Genomic DNA, 18,705 nt, shown 5'->3' with positions numbered 1-18,705 from the left:
ACAAACAATAATGGCTTAAATTAAATGTATGTGTATAAACTTGAAGATAAATTAATATTTATTTTTAGATGGTATCTACCATTTATCGAAATATTATTTTTAAATAAAACTTATAACTTAAAGGTGTAAAAAAGTCATCACTGACAGCCAAAATGTTTACTAATAAAGACGTGCAAGTAATCATGTCAAGTATGATAAAAAAAGTAATTGAAATCAGTTGGAGCCAAATGAAGATGGAGCTTTGGGTGCATTTGGAGCATTTGGAGTCTTTTGGAGTATTTGGTGTATTTGGAGCATTTGGAGCTGTTGGGATCATTTGAAGCATTTGGAGCATTTGGAGCTTTTGGAGCATTTGGCGCTGTTGGAGCATTTGGAGCATTTTGAGATGTTGGAGCATTGGGAGCCTTTTGGAGCATTATGAGCATTATGAGCTGTTGGAGCATTTGAAGCATTTGGAGCTGTTGGTGCATTTGGAACGTTTTGGAACATTTGGAGAGTTTTGAGCTGTTGGAGCATTTGGAGCATTTGGGGCATTTGGAGCTGTTGGAGCATTTGGAGCTGTTGGAGCATTTGAAGCTGTTGGACCATTTGAAGCATTTGGAGCTGTTGGAGCATTTGAAGCATTTGGAGCTGTTGGAGCATTTGAAGCATTTGGAGCCGTTGGAGCTGTTGCGGCATTTGGAGCTGTTGGAGCATTTGAGGTTTTTGGAGCATTTGGAGCATTTGGAGCTTTTGGAGCATTTGGAGCATTTTGAGCTGTTGGAGCATTGGAACCTTTTGGAGCATTTGGAGCTGTTGGAGCTGTTGGAGCTTTGGACACATTAGGAGCTGTTGGAGCTGTTGGAGCTGTTGAAGCCGATTCTGCATTTGGAGCTGTTGGAGCATTTGGAGCTGATTAATCATTTGGAGCAAAATACATTTTTATTTTTTTTGAGGTAGAACATAATCAACCAGCTTACTGATGAAGTAACAACGTACGAAACTTTAAATTATAACGTGTGGTTGGACTGTTTATATGGTAAATCGTATCCGTTCGAGGACCTAGAGAAGAAGTCCTCTCAAGACATCGGCTGTTACAATTTACAGTTCTGACGATGTGAAGCAAACTTTAAGAAACGGTAACCAGAAACTCTGTCAAGAAGAGGAGGACTATGTTAGTAAAGGTTCTGGTTGGTCTCTGTCTAGTATAAACTGATTGGAGCTAAGAATTAGTCATTTCGCGCCTATGCAGGGCTATATGATTATAACATTGCTGGCTTTCGCAAGTGATCCTGTAGTAGAATAGAAATTATGTAATAAATATTATATTTGTAAAAGAACTTGAGCTGTTTTTATTTTTTAGAACCTGTAACTTTTGTGGTATTTTTTAAATTTATTTTTAGCTTCGTTCAGAGATCGATCCAAGTTTCAAGTAAATCATTACTTGAATGAGTGAATTTTTTGATGAATTGTGAATTTTTTTCCGAATTTCCAGCATTCGTATTTGTGCATTTTCAAGATGGCGGACGTAACGAAACATGCAACATTAATAGGATCCAATATGACGGTTGTAACATAAAGTGTAACGATGACATCGTACTCAAACAAGATGGCGGGGCTTAACGAAACGTGAAACATTTATATAATCCAATATGGCGACCATAACGATATGTGCAACGATGGATTTTATGTAATATTTTTATTAAATTTTTTTATACAATACGATTGATTAATTTTTTTAATGATTTTTTAAAATTTTTCTCATTTTGTTAACATAAAAATTACGAACTTTTAAGATGGCTGTCAGGACGTCATATTAGGTGAGGATATAAGTATATACTTTAACATAAGTGGTTGGGTGACAGTATGCCAGCAGCCACCGTAAGGGAGGCTCGTTCGCCATTTTTTTTGCCCATCACCGGGTTCGACCCGAGGACTCTGAGCGCCGTGCAGTAAATGTTTGTTTTTTTAAATATTTTTTATTAAATTTTTATTAATTGAATTTTTTATAAATTTTAATTTTTTTCATTAAAATCGGATATAAATAAAGATTTCAAGATGGCGGCTGTAACGGAATTTGCAACGGTGACGTCATAATCCTAGATGACGTCAGAGGCTTATCGGAGACTGTAGACATGGATGCTTAAGCCTCTTTTAGGATTTTGAGTTCTTTCTTAGGCAAAAGACTTTTGAGGTTTTTCGAAATCCTAATTTTTGAATTTTTGAGGATTAAAACGATAAATGTTTGGGTTCAAGATGGCCGCCGTGACATCACAATCAAAGATGGCGGTCGGTTCCACAGGCTCCACACCCTGAACCCTATCCCAGGACCGGCTATTACATACTACTGTTTACGTAGCTACAAGTCTACGAGGCTACATGGCTACGAAGCTACAAGTATACGAGGCTCCAAGACATCATAACTACGCGACTACGAGCCATGAGGTTACGAGACTACGTGATTACGAAGCTACAGGACTACAAAGCTTCCCGAACACAAGGTTACGCGATTACGAGGCTACGGGACTACAAAGCTTCTCGAACACAAAGGTACGTGATTTCAAGGCTATTTGGTTACGCTACAAGTCTACAAGGCCCCAATACATAATGACTACGAAGCTTCCAGAACACAAGTTTACGAGACTGCGAGGCGGGTGCGCGTCATTTGACCTAAAAGTCATATCTCCTAAACGTCACTTGACCTAAAATTTTAAAATAATCCTTCAGTCATTTGACCTAAAAGTCATTTGCCCTAAAAGTCACATCTCCTAAACGTCACTTGACCTAAAAGTCACTTGGCCTAAAAGTCAGTTGCCCTAAAAGTCATTTGACCTAAAAGTCATTTGCCCTAAAAGTCATATCTCCTAAACGTCACTTGACCTAAAAGTCATATCTCCTAAACGTCACTTGACCTAAAAGTCACTTGGCCTAAACGTCAGTTGCCCTAAAAGTCATATCTCCTAAATGTCACTTGACCTAAAAGTCACTTGGCCTAATAGTCAGTTTCCCTAAAAGTCATTTGATCTAAAAGTCATATCTCCTAAACGTCACTTGGCCTAAAAGTCACTTGGCATAAAAGTCAGTTGCCCTAAAAGTCATTTGACCTAAAAGTCATTTGCCCTAAAAGTCATATCTCCTAAACATCACTTGACCTAAAAGTCACTTGGCCTAAACGTCAGTTGCCCTAAAAGTCATATCTCCTAAACGTCACTTGACCTAGAAGTCACTTGGCCTAAAAGTCAGTTGCCCTAAAAGTCATTTGACCTAAAAGTCATTTGACCTAAAAGTCATTTTCCCTAAAAGTCATATCTCCTAAACGTCACTTGACCTAAAAGTCATTTGGCCTAAAATTCACTTGGCCTAAAAGTCATTCGACCTAACAGGCATTCAGCCGAAAATCATTTTAGGTCGAATGACTTTTAGGGCAAGTGGAGTGTACTCTGCGAGGCTACAGGACTACGAAGCTTCCAGGACACGAGGCTACATGGCTACGAAACTACATGACTAACTGACTACAATAGCACCATTTAGTGGTGAGAGTTAATTTATCTCATGCAAAATAACCTGTTTAAAGTAGAGTCGAGTATTGACATCAGATGACACCACATGATGCTTACAGGTAAATATTATTTTTTTTTTATGTGGGGTGCAGGATGCTCACTAACGATCGCAAATGAAGGAAGGCTTCGCTAGACACCAATGAGAAGGAAGTTTGTCCAGCATGTTAGTGCTTCACAGATGTCTCAGGGTATATTATTTGACTGAGTAATGGTTGGTTATTTTTTTTTAAATTCCACCTGGTAAAAACAATTGCAAGTGCTGATTTAGTAGCAGAAATTCTCGAATTCACTGTAACTGCAAATAAAATGTCATGACTCTTTAGGTAAAAAATCCTTCATGCAGAGAGCGGTTTCTCAGAATTAACAGATGCACTTGAAGAAACCACAAGAATAATCAGGAGCACACGGAGAAAACCATCATCATATTGACAAGAATAATCAGGAGCAAACGTATTGACAAGAATAATCGGAAGCAAAGGAGAAAACATCCACAAGTTTTCTTTGATATCATAAAATTACAGAAAAAAAATAAAAATAAGTTAATAAAAAATTTAAAAAAAGAATCCTAAAACAGATTCTGCTAGCTTGTGAACTTCTTATTGTTGAGCAAAGTTAGAGTTATAGTACAATCCAGATTTTTTTTTATTTTTTTTCGTTTTTTATTTTAAATTTTTTATTAATTAATTTTTATTTTTTTTCTGTAATTTTATGATATCAAAGAAAACTGGTGGCGGTTTTCTCCGTTGCTTCCGATTATTCTTGTCAATACGTTTGCTCCTGATTATTCTTGTCAATATGATGATGGTTTTCTCCGTGTGCTCCGGATTATTCATGTGATTTCTTCAAGTGCTTCTATCTATTCTGAAAAATTGCTCTCTGTATTGAGGATTTTTACCTAATGAGTCATGACATTTTATTTGGAGATACATTTAATTCGTGAATTTCTGCTACTAAATCAGAACTTGCAATTTTTGTTACCAAGTGGAATTCAAAGAAAAGCGTAACCAAGTAGCCTTCAAATCACGTAATGTGTCACGCATAGTAGTCACGTTTTCTCGTAACCTCATGGCTCGTAGTCGCGTAGTTATGATGTTTTTGAGCCTCGTATACTTGTAGCTTCGTAGCCAAGTATCCTCGTAGACTGGTAGCTACGTAAACAAGTAGCCTTGTAATCTTATAACATAATGTTGCTGGGGTAGTTGGAGCTTTGTAGACTCGTAGGCAGTTGGAAGAGTCTTGTAGACTCGTAGGATTGAAGCTTTGTAGCCAAGTGTTCTTGTAGCCATGTAGCCTTGCAGTCATTTGGAGCCGAGTAGACTTGTATTCTTGTAGCTTCATATAGGCTACATGTAGTTTCGTAGCCACGCAGCCATTTAGCCATGCAGTCTCGTAGCCATGTATAACTCCTAACCAGCTAGATCCTTGTAGACACGTAGCCATGTAGCCTCATAGTCTCTTAGACTCGTAGCGTTCTAGCCAAATATCATTAGAGCTGTTGAAGCAAAAGGCAGTTGGAGCCAATGACTTTTGGAGGTAAAAGACTGTATGAGTCAATGACTGATGGAGCCAATGACTTTTGGAGCCATAAGAATGTTTGAGTCAATGTCTGATAGAGCCAATGACTACTGGAGCCAATGACTTATGGAACTAACAACTGATGGATTCATAGACTGATGGAGACATTATATCCTAACTTAACATTGACGATCGCATTCTACTGAGTTGAATGTACATGAGAATGTACCTCCTTTTCGTTAAATGAGCTTTCATTTGTAGAATGTGCTTCCTTTTGATTGACGGTGCGTCCAAAATGAGCTTTCGTTTTGTAGAATGTGCTGCCTTTTTGTTGATGGTGCTTCCAAATGTGCTGCGTTTTTGTTGATGGTGCTTCCAAAATGTGCTTCCTTTTTTGATTGTGCTTCCAAAATGTGCTGCCTTTTCGATGATGGTGCTTCCAAAATGTACTTCCTTTTTTATTGTGCTTTCAAAGTGTGCTGCATTTTTGTTTGTGCTTACAAAATTTGCTGCCTTTTTGATTGTGCTTCCAAAATGTGCTTCCTTTTTGTTGATGGTGCTTCGAAATGTGCTGCCTTTTTTGATTGTGCTTCCAAAATTTGCTGCCTTTTTTGATTGTGCTTCCAAATGTGCTGCCTTTTTGTTGATGGTGCTTCCACGTGTGCTGCTCTTTTGATGATGGTGCTTCCAAATGTGCTGCCTTTTTGATGGGATTCGTGGTCCTCTTGTAAGCGTAAAAACATGTTACGCTGGATTAATTGAATATAATTAGCCAACATCGAAGAAGGTCGTGAGGTTCGGAAATAACTGGATTATACGTCTGACATTGTTTATGACCCGTTCTCACAGTCCGAAGATGTTTAGTCTATATGTATGTATGTATTGCTTTGTACATGAACGGATTAGAGGTTATTCTAAGTATCGAATAACAAGGCTTTCATGTTAGGCTTATCGGCAACGTATTGAATTCGTAGAACATTGTCTTACATTGTCTTGAGTTTTTATTTTTGAAGAGAGAATGATTAATAATACTCCGCGAATGGTAATGGAAAACAGAATCTAAAATTTATTTAATATTTAGTTACACTTGTCACTGTTCAAGTATCGAACCGAGGACAGGGATCCATCCATTCAATATGTAAATTGTTTGTAATGTTTTTGGTGAATTCTGGGTATTTTTCCGCATGTCTAGCTAAATAATTACACGATTCAAATATGGCCCCAAATTTCAAGATGGTGGACACCTCAGTAATAATAAATGATTACTGCACTCTATCGGGTTAGAATAAAACTAGCATGATTATATTGATGGTAATGATGGTAAGACTAGTACACACACAGAATGATGTTCTCCAGCAGACGAAAACAAGATGGTGGCAATGTCCTCTAGCAAGTGGTAGCTCCTGGTAGCATGTACTGAACACAAAATGACGGATCCATGATAGTTGTCAAGGTCAAGGTCAAATTTCAAGGTCAAAGTACAATGCCAACAGTTGAGGACAAAGGTATGGTGAACATAAAATTATACTAACATGTCGCCAGCACACTCTAGCAAACGAAAACAATATGGCGGCCTCCAGCGGACAAAGACAAGGTGGCGGACATGACGACATACCATTGACGCTATGTACCTTTGTATTGGTGGTGTGAGGTCAGTCTAGGTAGCTTCCGTGGAGGAAGGATCGACCGTTTACTCCTGCCGGGAATCGAACCGAGGACCGAAATCGTTTAAATAACTAAACATTTGAAGTATGCAATTTTTAAAATATTTTTTGGAATTTTTTCGCAATTTCTAGCATTGAAATTACGGATTTTCAAGATGGCGGCTGTAAAGCGAATTGCTACATTAATTGGATCCAATATGGAAGTCGTAACGTAGAGTGTAACGATGACAATGTACTCAAACAAAATGGCGGGCGTAACGAAAAATGCAACATTGATATAATCCAATATGTCGACCATAATGATAAATGCAACGATGGTTTTTAAGTAACATTTTACTAAAATTTTATTATTCAGATTGATTAATTTTTTAATGATTTTTAAAAATTTTCCCGATTTTATAACATACTATTTACGGATTTTCTAGATGGCGGACATGACGTCAAACTAGGTGACGATATATATACTTTGACATAAGTGGTGGGGGTCAGTCTGCCAGCAGCCACTGTGAGGTTAGGATCAGACGCCATTTTTATTTTATTTTTTGCCCTCACCGGGTTTGAACCGAGGACTCTGAGCTACATGGCGTAAGTGTACATTTAATTTTTTTATGTTTTAAAATATTTTTTTATTAAATTTTTATTAATATTTATTTTTAATTTTAAAATTGTCCCCTATTTTTTAACATAAAAATTACGGATTTTCAAGATGGTGACCATAACGGAAATTGCAACGGTGATGTCATAATCCAAGATGGCGGTCATGGTATCCTTATTCCTACAAATGGCATATCAGAGGCTTTAGACATGGTTGTTTAAGCTGTTTTTAGTATTTTGAGTTCTTTCTAAGGCAAAAAATATTTTGAGGTTTTTCGAAATCCAATTTTTTGAATTGTGTGTTTTTTTTTTTTTTTGAGAATTTTTGGTGGAATTTTTTCCAAAAAAAAATGGAAACATTGGCGAATTTTGAGGAATTTTGGGTAAATTTTGGAATTTTTTTGGGCAAATTTTAACAAATTTTGATGGTCAAAGGTCAAGTTCAAGGTCAAAGGTCAAGGTCAAACTCATCCAAGATGGCCGCCGTGACGTCACAATCCGAGATGGCGGTTCGGCACTCGGCACCACACCCAGAACCCGTGTACCCGGAGCCCCCAAACTATACTACGAAAAAACTAACTAGCGTACAAGTTTATATATATATATATATCGCACGTTGAATGCAATGGGGCCACATTTGCTGAAACCAGTAAGAAGCACTTGTGGTTCTATTGCATTCAACATGCGATATATATATACACGGATTTCAGGAACTTGCAACACTTGTTTACGACTTGGCTTCTTTCCTATTACTACAAGCGTTTTTAAAACGCTCCCTCTGAACGGAAAAAAATGGCATGTCTGCGTTCTCTTCGGTGAAAAATTTAGGAAAAGCGCGTTCTTACCAGCGCATTGCTGACACAGCCACCCAATACTGCCTCATAGATTACGGCGCGGCATGACAACCAGATTAGATTTGGCTGTGTACAATTCTTGTCAACCGAAATAATGCATGACAAAAACGTCTCTGGGCTAGTAAAATTTATCTGGAAATATACAACTCAGCTACCAGCTTATGCGTATAGATAGCTCTAACGTATTCTTTCCCGCGGAGCATTCGTACGTCATGGCGTTCAATCACGTGCCTTTTCAGACAGTGTAGTGCCACCCAAATAAGCGCTAAATTCAAATTTGCACGCTATTATACGCATCTGGAACTTTGTAGGGTTGCGTTTCCGTAAATATGTTTAATTAATAAAAATAATTGATTTTATTTTCACTCCCTGCCACTCAACAAATTCATGTGCAGAAATTTCCGAACATCTTGCATACGTGTCAAAGTTTCTCAAATATTTTACTGAGTAATTGAAAACCAAATTACTGTGCAATTTTATTGCTATCGTTTTTAACTTGAAATGATGTATTAAGATAAGTTAGTTCAAAATTTTAGTAAGATATTAATGTTCTATTTACCTCAGCTTTCTTACACTCGTACATAACTGACCAGTAAGAGAGACGAGCCAGAAGCTGTATTAATGACGTGAAGTATAATATGTTTGAATGTATTTATTTACACAAGCCATACAGAAGCAGGACAAAATATAAATTATATTAAGTTTTCATGATACACATATAATTTTGCTTTAAGTTGTTATTTACTTATTTGAAAATTATATATATAATTCACATTACATATTGTGGCAACATTTATAAGAAAATATTATACAATGGAGCAAAAGCGAAACGAAACAAAGGGATTATTAACCAACTCAGTCTTGACATTCACGACTGTTAACTATGTAACACAGGTTTAAAAATACGTTACAATCTCAAGAAAACTTTTTCAGAGTCAAATTTTTCATGTGTCGCACACTGTAATATTTTGAAGTAAATTTTTTTTCTGAGGGAGCTAAAATTTTTGAACTTTACGAAAATTTTAATCGCTCGAGGGGAATATTTATGTACATGGGGGGAGGGGGGCCCGCAGAGGAGAGTGCGTCAGCGGCGACGCCACTCCATCGCATGCACAAGCGGTCGAATAGAAAGAAAGTAAAAGGGGGAAGGGGGTTTAGGTACATAGCGTAGCATGCTATATGCCAGTTGTAACTTGCACACTTGCGTTTTTGCACACTCGCATACTCGCACACTTGCATACGTGCAGCCTTTTATTTTTTAACCGGCCATTTATGCTTTGTGTTGACCTAGTACCTCCAATAGTTGAAGTTATTTGCAAACCGTTTCCTGAATAACTTTCCAGTATTAACAGCGCACATAATAGACATGATAAAACAAAATAAAGTGTAATTGTTAAATATTCCATTATCTTTTCCCTGGTTAAAAAAATATATGTTTGAATGAAATATAAATTAAAATATATAATTATGCACTAATTTCCGCAAAAGAATACCTACACAGTATTATATTGATAAACTTTAATCAGAATCGGATCAATGTTTTATGAATGCATAGAGGACAAACATACAAACATTCATTTATTTATATATTTATGACTTAATCATAAAATCATTGGCTTCCTAATAATTCTATAAAACGTCTCGGAAACATTAAACAAAGATTAATGTTCATAGCATATCAAAACAACTGTCGCACATGAATGCGTCCTTTATACTGCTGTATTTCCATCGTTAATATAGCCTATGTTTGAAGTGACACAAAATATTAGTCTTCTTAACTGCATGGTGAGATAAACACTTGCATTATACCAACACTTTCATAATTCAAATACTTTTTAGAACAATTTTTTTTTGTGATATGGCTACAACCTCGATGTCATTCAACCGCTCTTATAATGTGTTTTAGTAACTAAGATTTAAAGTAGCTCTTAAAATATTTTTCCTACAGTCAGAAACTAGCTAGATCGGGTTCCAGCACACGAAAACACCTTTAAAACTGTTTCCGAGGATTCCAGCTAAAGATTTTTCTGTTTAAAATTATAATATCATAAAATTATGAGCAACTATGGCTGTTTCGTTTCACAATTATGAATATTTCGAAGAAACACAACCAATTGTAGCCTTAAACATGGTGCGACTTCCGGAAAATATTAACTTAGTTTTTCTTTTCATGTTACATACACCGAAAAACCATCTTCAGCTCAAAAGTATTTAAATACATTTGTAAATACCTTAATCACAATTTTATTTACGCAATAGCTGCCGCAATTTTGCATAAATCGCTTCTCAAATTAATGGAAAATCTAGGTCGAGTTCGTTATTGGGCATAATCCGACCAAAGTGTAACAGATAGGGAAATATTTTGAAAAACAGAAAAATCGTTATGACTTCTTTAATATTATAAATATCGTATCCCTATACTGACATTATATTTCGTTAAGAGGTATGACAAATACGTTTGTTGAAACGAATTTTTGTTATGACTCCAAGGGGTGGAAATAACAGGGTTTAGTGGACAAAACAATTCAACATTCTCTAACTAGGTATCTACATCATCAAATCCATTCAATTTGCAAGTGGAACTCTATAAATACTATCGTAATTTTTTTTCATAAACAACTGTTCAATAATATGAACCATTGCTGCAAGAGGTTTAAAATAGCTGTTGAAATAAAAAATTGTTATCATTGTACAATGTATACAATCAATTCTTTTATTTTTTATTTCTAAACTTGTACCTATTATCACTTTTTACTTAAATACTTTACATACGACCCACAATTACAGCATGTCGTGTAAAAAATTATTGTTGAAGGGGGAAAATTTTCATAGCATCCTTAGTAGGCACACTATCAAAATCATTCTACTTGTCTCTTCTCCTCATATATATATTATCTAAAACTTTTGTATGAAACAATTTTTAATGCAAACATTTATTGCTGTTATGGATGTAAAACTGGGGGTTAAAGGACGAATACCTACATTTATAAATTCCCTTAATATGTAAACAATCAAGTCTGTTTTAATTTTTTTGAATAGTAGATATTATTTCAAATATTTGGCGAAACAATTTTTGATAAGGCATTTCAGATGATTCAATGGGGTTAAAAATACAGAGGTTGAAATAAAAATATATTTTAAAATTGTCTTTCTGTCTGTACTATCGAATCCATTGAAACTTATTGCAAACTATTTAAACATTACCTAAAAACCTTTATCCAAAACAAATTTTTATATGACAAATTCTTGGCCAAGAAAGAAAATGTTGTATCTGAAGGTACAAATTATTCATGACTATCTACTAGTAGGCATAGCATGAATTTCGTTTTAAGTTATTTCAATGCTTGATGCATTTATCTTAAAACCATTCATAACATTTCCGATGTTTCGAATATGAAAAAATATATAATCGATCAATTTGGAATATTGGAGAACATAAAGAAGGATTTAATGTGCATTAAGTTTTCAAAATGTTCCGAAAGTTTAAAGAATCTTCCACAACGTTCTAGAAGAAATAGTTAGTTCGAAATCTACCTGCGCCTGTAGACTTGCCGAATGCGATTATTTTGTGTTCACTTAGCATAAAATTAGAAAATATTTTTAAGTTTATAGAAAATTAATTTTTTTTACAAAATATGCATCACTTCACTACGGAATTAATATAACAAACTTTAAAAAAAGCTTAGAATTTACTTTTAATGTGCAGTGTGAAAATAGAATGCAACTCTTAAAAGGTAAGAAAGGTTCTGATTGCAGATAGTCAGTATTGGTGAACATTCGTTTACATTCGGACATATTTGAACAGAATTAGTTAATACACCATGGAGCTGAATGTATTTTGTTAGAAAAAAACTGATCGAAAAATATATCGTTTATAAAATTCATCTTTATCGCTGTTCGTGACCCATGGAGATAAGAAACGCTGCTTTGAGAAATAAGCTTGCTGATCTACGTGACTTAGTTGAATGCATACCAGCTTTTATTGCGATTGGTAGGGCTTAAAAGATTCACGTCTAGGGTAAGGCATAAATGTAAATTTTCATTTGTCTTAATTAGTCACTACTCTGTCGTAAAATCAAAAAAATTATAATTTAAAAATTTAATTACAACATTGAAACAAATGACTTTAAATACATCAACATTAAAAAATAATTTTAAAAAAAGCGTGCGTTAAGACACGTTTTGAAATTGAAACGTGAATTTTTATCTTAAACGGAAACGTGTCGATAATTTGCTCAGCCCGAGGATTCGTTCCCGGGGCGACTAGGGCCATGCCTGCTCGACTTAGCCGCTTTATGTACGTAATTGTACGAGAGGTTTTAGTTTCGGTAGCCACCTCCCAGTGTGATATCTGTTATTGCTGATTGGCGGCCTATCGGCCGTGCTGGGATTGGCTGTCAAGGAGGAGGCAGGGCGGAGCAAGGTCGCGCGGGTGGGATACACCATCCGCCCCTCAAAGCTCGGAGAGTTGGCCGCTCGGACAAGTGGTCACTCGGACAAGTGGTCCTTCGGACAAAAGGAGCTCGGACAAGTGGTCATTCGGAGAAGTAGACACTCGGACAAATGGTATACACCCGGTAAAAGCTAGTGTGTGTGTGTATATACACACACACACACACACTAGCTTTTACCTGCGGCTTCGGTCGCGTTGATGTCCTTAAATAAGTATCAAAGATCTTTGCAAAGAAAATAAAATATTGTAATTGGTTTTTTTATTGTGTGACTGGGATCATCAGTATTAAAAATTCAAAAATACAATTTATTTTAAAAAAATGAAAACATGCCTTATTGAAAAATGTTTCAATATTACAAAAAAAATTGGTTGTCTGTAAAGCCGGTTTACGGACGATAGTTTAACGTGACGTCATAACAAAACATTGCTGAAATGATTGATCCAGAAGAAAATGAAATATCCAATTCGGCCTGAGACTGAGCCGTAATAGGTTTTTGCAACCAAACCATTTAGGCATTAAAAATATGTTATTCTTTGAGAAAATAATTTTTTTTAAATTTTTCTATCTTTTGTATGATAAAATCTACCTCTGCATACTTTCATGAATAAAATTGAATGATTTTTATTGAATTATCACTATTTTGTATGGATACAAAGAAGGAGTGAAATGAAATGTACAATATAATTAATAAATTTACTTTTATTTGCACTCATTAATTCAAATATGTTTATTACTTTTGTAGTGTCGCGCACGCCGTATTTATTATTACAAGTACAACAATGATGGTATAGCGGCGGCAGGGTTTCGATCTGTCAACCTTTGGATTGGTAGTCAGCGATGCTAACCGCACATCCATGAGGCAATATTGGAAACATTGTTTCAGATGTTGTATATATATTTATAAAAATTTTGTTTTGTGTTGTGGAAGTTTTAAAAACATATGTAGTCCGCCATGTTTATTTCTTATAGTGGTAGGCGGGAAATCAAAAATATATTGTCGGCTGCTAGTCGGCCGCCATGTTTATACTAACTTCATGATCTTCGAGAATGTTTTACGCCTTTTCGCAATTACACATTTAACGACGAAGTTTTTTCGTCGTGAAATTAAACGGAGAATTTAATAAAAATGCCCTTGCAGTTAATAAAAATAAGTATTAGTAAGTTTAAGAAAGAATTTCGGCTTTAATCTTCAACCCAGACGCTCGTGGTGCGCTGGGGCCGAGATTAAAATTTGTCGAGAATATTTTACGTTTTTATGTCTTTCAGTGCTCAAAATGATATGCAATTGTGGCCCCGGGTACGAAATTTTATTTATAATTCATTAATAATAATGCCCCTTGCGATAAACAAAGGAAATTATGTATTAACGAGCGCCTGGTTTCCGCGGAAGACAATGAGCGTAATGGGACACTTTTTCGTGCGTGCAGCAGGCGTTCATTGATTTATTAAACGTTGTCACGTCAAAAATAAATAATTTTAAATACTAACATTTTAATAAGTTCAAAGTATTAATATAATAAATTAATTTTTCTTTAAAAGAGCTTAAATCAGAGTATTATTCTAAGATGAATGTTCTGTATACAATGTGATATGTTTTTCTGTTTGGTGCATATATGTGTAGATTTCGGCCATTGGACACACGCGAACAGGCTACATATAGTTGGCCATGGGAAAAGCATGGCTTTTCCAAATGCAACCCTGCTTCCTGCAATGTTTCCCCTTGCGCTTTGTTGATGGTAACCGCAAAACAAAGCCTGACTGGAAACTGAAAATCTTATGAATTGGAACGGTAGATCGGTGGGAATAACTGGAATTCGAGGTATGATAACACTTTCCCCTTTACCGACACCTGTTAAAATAGTGGCACTACTCTATTCTGCCCCAATTGTGTGATTCGAAGCCTCGTTCCATTACATAGTCGAGGATCATATAGATTTTACATAAGCATAACTTTAACATTTAGTTTCATTTGAAGTTTATAGGAAGGTACACCCGAAAGTTCCAGTCAATTTAAAAACTCTGCAAAGATATGAAGTGCTTTGTACTGTATCCATGATTGTATCTATTGATAAATACTCCTTCATTTTCCCCTGCATCTCTTTTAAAATATAAGTGTTGGTTTCATTAATGATATCATTTTTTGGCGTCAATATTGCTCTTGCGCACAAACACTGATCACTATTCAAATTTTGTTGCAAGTCCGGGAAAACATGAGTAATAAGATCCACATCATTATCAACTAAATTACAAAATTCTCTTGAAAGTAATATATAACCTTCAGAATCAACCTCCAAACAACCATCACCAAAGAAAATAAACAGATACCTAACCGCAAAAATTAGAAACGTTTAAGTATTGCTTGGCGGTGACAGAAGAATAAAATTGAATAGTGAATTGAACACCGGTACTATAGTATTACATTGGAGAATTATTTAATTTACTTATCTAAACACCAGGTGGCGTTAAATTTCATTCTAATTACTCAAACTCTTAGTCGGACGATCATGCATACCAATATAAATTTTTTTGCCCTTCGGAATAAATATTTTTATTTTTTTTTTATATTAAAATGTCCTATGTCCTTTACTATACCCTTGCAAATATGCTCACAAAATTTCATGATGATCGGTTGAGTAGTTTCTGCATGAAAGCGTAACAAACAAACTCACCTACGCATTTATAATATTAGGAAGGATAGAACGCTTGACAATCAACGGCCAAAGATAAAAAGTACTCGCTAACGCGTAAGGTAATAAAAAGAGAGGTCAAATGGTTCCGTCTCTCACTCGCACTCCCTAGTCAAGACAGAGAGGCCCGAGAATAGCCGAAGACCCTTCGTTTGTGTTTAGTTCACACATACGCTCGCACGCACACTAACCCTACTTTTACGTACAATTACGCTTTACTACTTTCTTTCCAATAATTCTCGCTCATGTGTGCAAATGCGAAGATGGACCTGAGAACCTCTTTAATGTATTTTTTAATTCTCAGCAACTTTTGTTTGAAACTTTTTTCGATTAAACGCCTAAATTCTGAGAAAAACTGATTCAAACCAATTTTTAACCCTTTTCTCCAAAAACTTCACATCCGTATGCAAAAAAATTTGCACCAATCGATTCAGCATCCTCGAATTACCCTTATATCAAATTTTCAGGTCTGCTGGTAAAAAGTGCTTACTTTGCCTCATGTTGATTGGCCTACTGCGACATTCTCCGACTATATCAGGGCGTCAAGTTTTTAACTACCCTTGATCTTTCGATTGGTTAATGGCAAATTCTGTTGTGACAACTATCACAGCAATTCACAGCACTTTTATTTCGTAATCACCAATATATGTTCAGAATTATGCCATTCGGACTCTGTAATGCAGTGGTGGAGTTTACCTGGGCCAGGAATGCCAGAGTATTGTTCGTGCTTACATGGATGATATTCTCATTACGCCCTCCATCTTTGAAGAACATTTACAACATTTAAACATCGTCATTTCCAAGTTACAAGCAGCTGGCATGACTGTGAAGTTGCATAAATGGGTATTCTGTCGAGAGGACCTGCCTTTCCTCGGGCATATCCTTATGCCAACTGGAATTAGGACAGCACCAGATAAGCTAGCGCGATTACAAACTTCCCCGTACCGAAGAATATTAAACAACTGCGAGCATTTTTAGAAGTCTAGGGTTCTATCAAAATTACTCCAACCAAATAGCAAGAGTATCACTGCCGCTGTTTGAATGATTAAAGAAGGTTAACATGTGATCTTGGACTGAAGCAAACAATACTCGTTCGAAGCCTTGAAAAACATATTTCTGATGGAACATGTTACTCATCATTCAGTTCAAGATCGTACATTTTTATTATACAGACGCATTAACATATGTCTTGGGCGTGAAGCTTGCACAGAATGACGATGACGGCAAGGCGAAAACAGTTGCGATGGCAAGCAGAACCATGAACACAGCGGAACACAACTATACAGTCACTGAGAAAGAAGCTTTGGCAATAATTTGGGCAATACAAAAATTTAGTGACTTTTTCCTTGGTGAGAATATCAAACTACTAAATTACCATCAGGGATTGACATGTTTGTGAACAGGCAAAACATTCGGTATTCGCCTCACAAGATAGTGTTTACGTTTAAACGAAAACATTGAAATTCATGATAATTTAGCTGCTGATTATTTAAGCTGAGTGCCACATTTTTCAGACGAAGTATCACAGAATAACAATAATCCGAACAAATGTTTGGTTGCAGAAATTATTTTCCAAGCCTAGAAAAAATCCTAGATTAATGGAAATTTTCATAGGCCTGAAAAGCATGCACAAATATGATGATTTTTGTATAACTGTTAGACAGAAATTATCTGAATTGCTGCTGCATTATAAAATTCTTAGAGTATTCAGCATGTCAGAAGAGAAAATTTTTATTCTATTGTAGTAAATCGAAGTTGCCCATGAAAGATTACTGGAAGTCTGCAAACTAATACTAATAATCTGGGAGGGATGTATTAGTCATTAGGGCATGTAGGTTTTGAAAAATTATACAAAGTATTGTTCCAACAAGTATTTTGGAACAACATACGAGACGTCGTAACGAGTTGTGATTTATGCCAAAGTCAAATCATGCTCGTGAAAACATGGAAGGCGCGTACCAAGCCACACTGCCAGAGAAGCCACTTCAACTTGTCTCCATCGATTTGTTTGGGGCTTTGACAACTTCTAAGGCCGGTGTAAAATATGTAGTGGTAATAATGGATATTTCTTCCAAGTACACTAAATTGAACGCCATCGTTCATGCAACTGCCAAAACTATCTTTACTAAAATGAAATCATTTATAGCAGAAATAAGAAAACCAGATAGTATTTTGTCCGATCGAGCCACATAATTTACTTGCTTGATATGACTCCTACCACATCCTCAGTGCGACACCCACAAAGCAACCCAGTGGAAAGACAAATGCGTAATCTGAGTAGCATGCTGAGAGCATATTGTCACAGAGAACAGCAGAGCTGGCATGATCGTATTAAGTTTGTGGAATGTATTCTTAATAATACCATACACACCTCTACTGGACTATCGAGCGGTCAGAGGCCATATCAACCTCATTTTTACTCGGAAGTGACATAAACCGGAAGGAGGAAGAGGACGATGAGAAGTGCTTAGAAGAGGAACGACAGCACATAGAAGAGTTCATTAAGGTGTGTCTTAGCTCTCTGCAGAACATCGTCAAAGAGAACAGAAGATGCCACAGACGAATAAGTTACAGGTAGTAGACCTAGGTATCACGTAGTGTAAGCTATAGCAACAATGCACAGGGACATCATTGGGCATCTCTCAAAACTCCCAGTCAATGCTCCTGAGAATCTAAGGCATGTGATTAAAATGTGAGATTGACTATTTGGACATATTTTAAGACATCCAATAACCTTTACTCAACAACTTTAGGAAAAGTAAAGGGTAAGAACTGTATATAAATGGAATAAGTTTATAATTGTGTATGCATTTTCAAACATCCTAAATGCATCAATATCGGAAAAATTGTGATACCTAATATGCTGAATATATACATATGTAGCTTGTTTTCCCAACTTAGTTAGGTCTTGAACTGTGTTAGTAAGTTTGCATAATTTTTCTTAGAAATATCACAAAATTACCTAAAAACAAAAAAAAATTCCACTGTTCGAGACTAAAAATAATTGGAAAATTTCAAGTTTATTTTTAAATTATGTTTATCTTTGGTACAGGTTAAAAACACGTTTCCTGTTTTTACAAAAGTTAAGTTATTTAAAGTCTAAAGTAAGTAAATTTGTATATTATCATTTTCCCCCTTGTTTTTCATCATTATAAACACATAAAAAGAGTGTAAATTAATTTTCCAACTGAACATTGACTGCAGTGTGCGTCCTGCCAGGAATGACACCCCACACACCACACATTGGCAGTCGCGGCGAGCATTTTGAGTGAAATACACCTGCAGTCACTGCCACATGTTGCTGTCTGCTGTTCCAGCAAAACAGCAGTTTTAAGTAACATGAATTGTCTGCTGCGCTGGCTTTCAGCTGGAGGAGAAAATCTAAAAATTAATTAGCC

General features: G+C 35.9%; 1 protein-coding gene across 2 annotated transcripts in view; it reads right to left on the bottom strand.

Annotated features, from left to right (window-relative positions):
* LOC134527154 (mitochondrial outer membrane protein SLC25A46-like) overlaps nt 1-18,705 on the bottom strand; it is a 253,647-nt gene that overhangs the window by 119,119 nt on the left and 115,823 nt on the right. The gene's annotated exons all lie outside the window — the stretch shown is intronic.

This window comes from Bacillus rossius, chromosome 1 (assembly GCF_032445375.1).
Source record: "Bacillus rossius redtenbacheri isolate Brsri chromosome 1, Brsri_v3, whole genome shotgun sequence".
NCBI lineage: Eukaryota > Metazoa > Arthropoda > Insecta > Phasmatodea > Bacillidae > Bacillus > Bacillus rossius.
Note: the sequence above shows the minus strand (reverse complement) of the source record. Positions and strands in the feature narration are given on the sequence as shown.